Source organism: Lontra canadensis, unplaced genomic scaffold (assembly GCF_010015895.1).
Source record: "Lontra canadensis isolate GAN:19392208 unplaced genomic scaffold, GSC_riverotter_1.0 scaffold66, whole genome shotgun sequence".
NCBI lineage: Eukaryota > Metazoa > Chordata > Mammalia > Carnivora > Mustelidae > Lontra > Lontra canadensis.
Window position 1 is genome coordinate 8,403,542 of NW_022631060.1, and position 9,378 is coordinate 8,412,919.

The 9,378-nt window shown below is 52.2% G+C and overlaps 1 pseudogene; it reads left to right on the plus strand.

Moving 5' to 3' along the window:
* The first annotated feature begins 330 nt into the window (after window positions 1-330).
* Window positions 331-3,749, plus strand: LOC116880609 (annotated as a pseudogene).
* The last annotated feature ends 5,629 nt before the right edge of the window (window positions 3,750-9,378 follow it).

Below are 9,378 nucleotides of genomic sequence, written 5' to 3' on the forward strand. Positions count from 1 at the left end.
TTGGTGTGGCCGTGGCCTGAGCATGGCAACGCCCAGGCCTGGCCCAGCAGCAACTCTGCGGGGGCATCTGGAGGAAGATTCTGAAGCCCCAAGAGGACCGCGAGCCGGAAGGAGCCTGGGTCCCCGAATGAGCTCCTGGAGCAGACTCTGCCCGCAGTTCCTGCCGGCGCCCTGCACTGAACTGGAAATAAGCCTTTAATGTGCGAAGCCAAGAACGTTTGGGTCATGAATGGCAACGGTCATCTCACTGCTCTGAGCTGATGGTCACAGCCCCAGTCAGCCAAGTTCTCATCTGGGGAAACAAAGCCCTACGTTGTTGGGTGCACGTCAATGGCCCAAGGTCACCGTCCAGGACCCAGGGAGGCGAGCCCCAGAACCCCCAACTCTGACCCCTCATTGGAGGAGAAGTCGAGGTTCAGAAACATGGGAGGAACACCCCAGGTTGCCAGCTGGCAATTCTGGGGAGCGGGGACTTGAAACACCGTCTTGGCCTCCAGAGCCCGTGCTCCGTGGCCACTTCGCAATCCTGGGGAACTGGAGGAGCAGCCGTGAGCGTCCCGGCCCCGTGCAGCCCGCGGGGGCCAGCCTCCGTCTTCCCCGGCCTGGGGTCTCTTGGGGACGACCCCACTCGCACACAGCTGGGTCGCTCCCGAGTCCGTGGCTGGCCAGTGCGGTGGGGTTTGCTGTCAGACCCGCCCCCAGGGTCACACGCCCTGCCCTGTCCAGATGCACCTCAGGCTCCCCGTCTCAGACACCAGCTGCGACCGGCTTGCTCGAGGGGGGCATGTGCTGGATGGAGAGTCAGGAGCGGGGATCCGGCCCCTGGAGGGACTCTGTTCACCCAGTCCCTGCTCTCCTGCTGGCCACCACTGGGCCTCCCTCCATGTGGCAGCTGCACCCATCCCATCCCTACCTCACAGCCCTTCCTCCTGGAACTTTTTTCCCAGCTTCCTCCAGACACCCCCCCGACGGCCTCTGCCCTGTGGCTTCCAAGAGGCCTCCCTCCAGACGTCGTTTGCCACCCTCAGAGCGGTGGGGGATTGGGGTTCTGGACAGAAAGAGAAGGCCCTGCCTGACCTCCCCAGGCCCCCAGCATGTCCGGTCCTCACGTCGAGCAGAAACAAGGCAGTCAGCCCCCAGACTCCAGAGTCTCCTGGGTCCCGCGGAGGCGGGCAGACCTTCCCTGCACAGGCTCATGTCCCTGGGAGCCCGGGCTTGCCACCCAGCTCCTGGGGAAGTGTCTCTTCTTCTGGGGGAGTGTCCCCACGGTCTCCCTGTCATCCACCACCCTCCAGGCATGCTAGCCCTCTGCTCTCGCCCCAGCCTGCCTCTGTGGGTCCCTTCCCCCCGCAGCTCCACAGGGCGGTCTCCTTCCCAGCCACCCAGTCCAGACTTAAGTGTCAGCCCGCGGAGATGCTACCCTGACAGCTTCTCCTTCGGGACCTGTCCCTGCTCTTCTCCGCTTCTGCCTCCCCCATCACACCCTGTTGCAGGCCTCCTGTTTACGTGTGGACAGGACTCTGAGTGGGGTCGTAGTGGATTGAAGGGTGGTGACCCCCCAAAGAACAGTCCTCATCCTAAGCCCCGTAACCTGCGGTTGAGGCCTTATGGGGGGACAGGTCTTTGCAGGTATGACTCAATTAAGAACAGAGAGCTCAGACTCCTCCTGGATGTTTGGGGGGATGGTGTTAAATCCAAGGACTGTGTCCTTACAAGGGAAAGGAGGGGGGACAGAGGACGGGTCATGTGACCATGGAGGCAGAGGCTGGAAGGACTCCTGGGGCCCCAGAGGCTGGAAGAGGCAGGAAGGACCCCTGGCGGGGCCTCTGGAGAGAGTGCGGTCCTATTGGAACCTTGAACACACCTAGATCTCAGACCCTGGCCCCCAGGCTGGAAGGGAGGCAGCTCGTGTGGCTGTGAGCCCCCGTCTGTGCCCATTTGTGGCAGCCACCCCAGGACACGGAGAGGAAGCTGTGCCCACTCTTCCAGAATTCTGGAGGGATTCCAGAATCCCTCCCTGTGGTGTTGAGTACGGGGCGAGGGCTGAGCCAGCGTCAGCGGCGGGACCCCCACACAGACCAGACCAGACGGAAGGGAGTCTCCAGGGTGGGTGGAATAAGGCTACCCCATGGCCAGAAGGCACGAGAAAGCCACAGGCGCCTGTGTGATGGCGTCAGCTCACGCGGGGGGGGAGATGGAGCAGCGTTGAAGGGGAAGAGGGCACGACCCGTCTGCCGTCTGTCTGGCCTCAGGGAGGAACGGCCCCCAAGCCGCCTTGAGGTGTCAGCAGAGCTCACGTGCCGGCACCTCTGGAACTCCTGGCATCTTGCTTCCCGAGAGCCAGCAAGGCGCAGAGTCTCTGACTTCCCGGGTGGGGTGGGGTGGGAGCCTTGGGCCTCTTTTAGAGTTTGCCTGATTAGGTCAGGCCCACCCTGGCTCACTCCTGGGATGAACCCAAGGTCGACAGATTAGGGATTTTAATGGTATCTGTGAAGGCCCTCCGCCTTCGCCCTATCACACTCCACACTCACAGCCGTGATGTCCCATCCCATTTGCCACGTTCTGTTGGCTGCAAGTAGGCCCTGGGATTAGCCCAGGCTCAAAGGATCAGCGGAATGTGACTCAGTGGGACCCCATCTCTCCCTGTCACCCTAGAGGGTGTCTGCCACATAAAAATTGCTTTTTTTTTTTTTTCTTGCAAAGTTCATTAAAAAAAAAAAAAAAACCCAAAACCTGTAACCTTGGGAATGCCATGCTCGGGGCCCCTCTGGGGACCCTGGAAGGCACCTGGCTAGAGCGGGACTCTGAAATCCAACTCATGTTAGCCTCATGGGATATCTGCATTTAATGATGTCAGGGAGGGGACATCCGACAGGGACAGGCGGAGGTCTGAAGCCAGGAGTTGGGGAAACAAAGTCCTTTCTCAGTGAGACCCCAGGAAGCCGGCTCCGGGGCTCGTCTCCCTGCCGGCTCCCAGAGCAGCTGCTGCCCTGATCTGTTCATTCTAGGACCCGGCGCTTGGAAAGAGCCCAGAGCATGACTCCTGTGTATGTGTGAACCCCCAGGGCACCCGGCTCCCGGGGGGCCCTCGCCTTTCCGATGCGTGCTGGTTTCTGGGTCTGGCTGACCGTACACTGTGAGCCGCTCACCCAGATGCCCAGCAGCCACCTCAAGACGGACCCCAGCTACATGCAGTTGGGTCAGGATGACAGAGTAGACAGAGGCATGGCAGGGAGATGGGGCTGGCCCAGAACCATGTGGGAAGGGCCCTGAGGCAGAGGGGCCCCTGGGTTAGGAATCGCGCCCCCTGGTTCGGAGAGGAGCTGAGTCGTGCACGGGGCGTTTTGTTTGCAATGGGCTCCACTTCTGCGTGTTCGTTTACACCAGCAAACCCTGAGAGAGGTTTGTCCGTCTGTGCCTGCTTTCGATGTGCGGGGCCGCACCTGATCCTGCACACCTCGGGGCGGGCGGGGGGGAGGCAGGCAGGACATGGGGCTTCTTGGCTCAGCCCTGCACCTGCTGCAGACCCCAGCTGGCCCCTCGGTTTCCTTACTGGCACAGGGCAGGGCTGTGGCATCGGTGTGGAGACCCAGAGCCCTCAGCGGGAGCCATTTGGCAAGGGACGGGAGGTGTCCGAGGCAGAGTTCCAAGTAACCCGGCCTCATCGGTGGAGGGCCCTGGGCAGCTGGCAGACCCACAACGGGCCTCCTCCTCAGCCATCTCTGCTGAGCCGCTTAAAGGCCATGTGACTTGGATGATGCCTGGGGCCGCTACTCACCAGAACGTTCTATTTCCTAAAAGAGATGGCATACGGGATGGCTGAAAAACTAAGCCAACAATGCAAAACCCACTCCTTGGATTCTCCTTTCTTCTAGCATCTGGGGGAAGGAGGGCTCCTGGCCATTCCCCCTCTGAAGGTCAGCACCCTGGGTCCCGGCCCCTTGTCTGGGACTCCGCAGCGCCTGCCGGCCCCTCCTGCTGCATCCAGGACAGGCGACCGTTGTCCCCAGCCTCTGCACGCAGGGCCAGGAGCGGGGCCAGCTGGGGGCGCTGTCCTGCCAAGCTGTGTACTCTTGTCCTCGTTGCCATTAGAACCGTCTCTAGAACCGTCTCCTTCTCTGCTCGTGGAGATCTGACCACGGCTGGAGGTGACCTGATGACGGCTGGAGGTGACCTGATGACGGCTGGAGGTGATGCTGGGAGACTCAACAACCAGCTCAACTGTCTTCGGTTTTGTAGCCTTTCCTGAGTCCTATGACCCTGGGCAGGAGTGCCGAGCAATAAACGGTGACATGTGAGCTGCACAGTCTGACCCCACGTCCTGGACCCACCCCCAGTGCACACTCCCTCGCAGACCTCCCCGCCACCTCCTTTCTTGCCCCTTCTGGTCTGTTCCTCACACGGCAGCCGGGAAAAGATCAGGGCTTGCTTGGGTCAAGAGCCAGATGCAAAGACAAGGTTGGCCTCGAAGAGATCATCGACGGGCACGGCCGGAGGTGGGTAGAGAGCCTTCAGGCCGCCGTGCGCGGCTGAACCTACGGAAGGGGAGGGGGGGCACCGACTGGCAGGATGGGTCACGGGCAACTCCAAGAACGGTGCAGCCAGGAGGACTCCGGAGGGAAAAGGGCAGGTAAGGCCGCCGAATTGACCAAGATAAAAAAGGGAATACGAAGGTGCACACCTACAGATAAGAAACTACAGACAGAGAAATATCAGCAGAGACAATGAACGGAACCCCCCGAGGATGATTCGATAGACTCTATGCAGATAAGTGCGTAAACTGGGATGAAACTGATTCTAAGAAAATGTAAATTATAGATCTTAACCCCAGAAGAGACAGAAAAAAGAAAATGACCCAATTACCAATAATAATAATAATAATGAGGTTCTTAAATAGGTAGTTCTATTCCATTCCCAAATAGCACCACACCATGTGACTTCACAAGGAATTTGAACACGATTTTAGGGAACAAGTCATTCCAGTGCCATTTTATTTTACTTTATTCTGTTTTGTTTTAAAGATTTTATTTATTTATTTGACAGATAGAGATCACAAGGAGGCAGAGAGGCAGGCACAGAGAGAGAGGGGGAAGCAGGCTTTCTGAGCCCGATGTGGGACTCGATCCCAGGACCCCGGGACCATGACCTAAGCTGAAGGCAGAGGCTTAACCCACTGAGCCCCCCAGGCGCCCCCTCCAATGCCATTATAACTGTTCCAGGGTATGGAAAAAGTAGAAATTTTCAATTTAGAAAAAGATAGCGTGACACTGACATTGAATTTAATAAAGATAGAGCAAAATTTCAAAAACCAATCCCTCTTAAGAATATTAGTGCAAAAATCCTGAAATAGTCTGTTAGCAAACACTATAAATCTTTACGAATGCCGGTGCAAAGATGCTCCAAGAAATATTGGCAAGACAAATCCAGCAACGTATAAAAAGATTGTATACTATGACCACATGACATTTGTCCCAGGAATGCCAGGCTGGTTTGACTTAGGAACATCAATCAGTGTAACATTGCATATTGTTAGAATGGAAGATAAACACGGCAAGTGTGTCTGGGTAGGCGTGGAAAAAGCATTTAACAAAATGTAGCACTCTTTCATGATGAAACCATTCAACAAACTAGGAATAGAAGGGAACTCCCTCCATCTTGTTACAGCAACTATGAAAAATTTAAATCTAACATTGACTTGATAAAAGACAGGATGGTTTCCCCTTGGGATCAGGAACAAGACAAAGCTATCTGCTCTCTGCGCTTTGATTCAACATTTTACTGGCGGTTCTGGCCAGAGCAATTAGGCGAGGAAAAGGAGCACCAGGCACCCTGGTTGTAAGAGAAGAAGTGACTCTCTATTCATCGGTGTTATGTTCTTATATACAGAAAACAGAAGGGAATCCACACACACAAAAACAAAACAAAACTATTTGAACCAATAATCTAGTTCATCAGTGTGGCAGGAGACAAGAACAATATACAAAAAAAAAAAAAAAATCAATTGTGTTCCTCATACCAGAAATGAAACTCTATATATCACGTTAGGAAAACAGCCCCATTATAACAGCAAGAGGAAGAAATATTTAGGAAGAAATTTAACAGAAGATGTGTAAGACTTATTGTAAACTGAATGCTGCCAAACACTGTGGGAATGTAAGAAATTAAAAAACTTGGGGCACCTGGGTGGCTCAGTGGGTTAAGCCTCTGCCTTCGGCTCAGGTCATGATCTCAGGGTCTTAGGATCCAGCCCCACATCGGGCTCTCTGCTCCACAAGCAAGGAGACTGCTTCTCCGTCTCTCTCTGCCTGCCTCTCTGCCTACTGATCTCTCTCTATCAAATAAATAAAAAAAATAAAATTAAAATTAAAAAAAAAACTTAACTGGTGAAACATTCTGTGTTCATGAATTGGATGATTTAACATTATTAAGATGGAGATATTTCCCTAAACATCCACAGATTCAACACAATCCCTATCAAAAGCCAAGCTGCTTTTTGGTTTGTTGGTTTTGTTGGTTCTTTTGTTTTTCTGCAGAAATTAACAAGCTGATCCTACAATTCGTACAGAATAGCCCAAGAATCTTCAAAAGGAAAACATGGACGACTCCCAACTTCCTGATTTCAAACTTGCTGCAAAGCCACTGTAATAAGATAATGTGGCACCGGCATGAGAAAGACTTGGAGATCGATGGAACAGAATAGAGGTTCCAGAGTAAACCCTCACCGTTACAGTCGCCTGGTTTTTGACAAGCACACCAAAGACCACTCAATGGGGAAAGAACCATCTTTTCAACAAACGATACCGGGACAACAGATATCCAGATGCAAAATAACTCAGTTGGATCCCTTCCTCACATCATACAGAAAAACCCACTAAACATGGATCATAGCTCTAGATGTCAGAGCCAACATTATCAGACTCTGGGTGGTTCGGTCGGTGAAGCCTCCAACTCCTGGTCTCACCTCAGGGTCGTGAGTTCAAGCTGGTGTTGGGTTCTACACTGGGAGTGGAGACTACTAAAAAAATAAAATAAAATAAAAATGATAGAATAAAATTATGAAATGCCTAGAAGAAAATATAGGACTGGATCCTCATGATCTTGGGGTAGGCAACACTTCTTGGATACAACAACAAAAGTAAGAAAAGAAAAAAATAGGTAAACCAGACTTCATCAAAACAAAAATTATTTGTGTTGCAAACATTGCCATCAAGGAAATGGACATACAACCTAGGGAATGGGAGAAAGAGATTTCTGAAACGTGTATGTGATAAGGAACTTGTTTCCAGAATATATAAAGAGCACTTATAACTCAACAATCACAGACAAAACTCCAGTTTAGAAATGGGTGAAGAAGATGTACTAGGGGTCAGTAAGTGGGTGAAAAGACCTTGATATCATGGGTCGTTCGAGAAATGCTAATCAAAATGCCAGGGAAAAACAATACACATGCACGAGAGTTGCTCAGATTAGAAAAACAGACAGTAACCAGCGTAGGTGAGAACCAAGAGAAGCCAGAAACCCTCATCCATTGCTGGTGAGGGAGGCAAAAGGGAGCAGCTGCCTTGGAAAATGCTTTGGCCGTTCCTCCAAATGCCAAACGTAGAGTCACCATATGACCCAGCACTTCCAACACCCAGGAGAAATGAGACACGTCTATGGGAGATTTCTGCAGGCACGTCCCCGACAGCGTTATTCATAACAGCCCCAAACCAGGAACAAGCCAAGGGTCCATCAGCGGGTAGAACAGGGTATCATCCAGCCATTCGAAGGGAGGGAGTCTAGATCTGTGCTACTGTGCGGATAAAATTTAGTATAATCACGCTGAGTGAGAGGAGCTGGTAGCAAGGCCACAGATCATATGATTCCATTTGATCCAGAATTTCTATGAAGTCACAAACCTGCAGAGCTAGAGAGTAGATTAGTAGGTGTCTGAGGCTGGGGGGTACGGTAGGAACAAGGAATGACTACTAATTGGAGCCATGTTTCCCTTTGGGCTGATGAAAATACTCTAAAATTAGATGGTGGTTACTTTGTACAATGCTGTGAATATACCCATATTTTATCATGTGTATATATTTCATATATATTTAATATATTAAAGGGTGAATTTTGTGGTATTTTAATTTTCCCTTTAAGAAGCCAGGAAAGAAAAGGAGAGGAGAAAGAAAACAGGGAAGATCTGAGAAAAAAAAAATCATTGAAGGAGGCAAGGCCTTCTTTTATATGGAAAAAAATCCATGAGAGAGAGTCAGCTGACTCTAAAGTTGACTCTTTTCATGGCAAATGCGACGTCAAAAGAAAATAACTAAACGATATGTCATTCATATGCTAGATGAAAAGCTAATTTCCTTAAGGAATAAACAGCATTTACAAATCAATAAACATATGTCCTAGTCAATCTAGGATAGGTTTCTCATTAATGAAACAACTCCCAAACTACTGAGCCTTGAAACTACAGTAGTTCCTTTGTAGCTGATACTGCACGTCCCTGTGGGGTCTGTGGACACCCTGGGTGTGTCAGAGTTGCTCGGGGACCATCTCAAATGTGGCCAGTCCGCCGTGTTGGGCAGAAAAGGCCTCCAGCTGCTCATCAGATGCCCATCCCGACTCATCACAGCATGGGACCCGGTAGCAGCCACGTGGCTGCCGCATTCCCAGACGGGACACACACCACGACGGTCCGGCACGCAACACTAATGAGGACCGCCGGGAGGCCACCTGTCCGACGGGGACACGGGCGAACCATGGGCTTCCTGGAGGAGGAACCGAAATCAGTCCTTCACACGTGGAAATGTTCACCGCGAACGAAAGCGAAGAATGGCAGAAGAAATCCACACGTCTTCGCCTATCAAAACTTCAAAAGGTGGATGACGCAGCACCGGGGACTTTTCAGACACACTCACCATGGCCACTCAGACGATCCGTCTGCCTCCGTAGGGCCCATCGGACGGGATGTGGCCACCGGACCTGGAGACTCTGCTTCCAGGAACTTACACGTTTTCTTTTTCTTCCCTCCCTCCCTTCTCCCTTTTTTTCCCCTCTTGCATTATCCCCAGATCTCTTTGAAACGGTAATAATAGTAAAAGAACAATCACGGCAACGCTGTAATTGTCATCATGATTAAAGGATCGCGGAACTCCATTTTCCTTCCAACAAATACCGAGCGCCTCCTATGTCCTACCCCTAACGTTCTCGTCATCCTTCACTCGGGTTTTTTTTTCCCCAGGCGCCGTGCCCCCTGCCCCTCCCCACCCCCCGCCCCCGTTTCCCAGCAAGGGAGCAGCTGCGGGAGGCAAAGCGGGGCCAGGGTCGTGGCCCCTCTGTGGACACGAGGTTCCTCAGAGAAGATGGGGATTCGCCCAGTCCGGCGACCTCCCA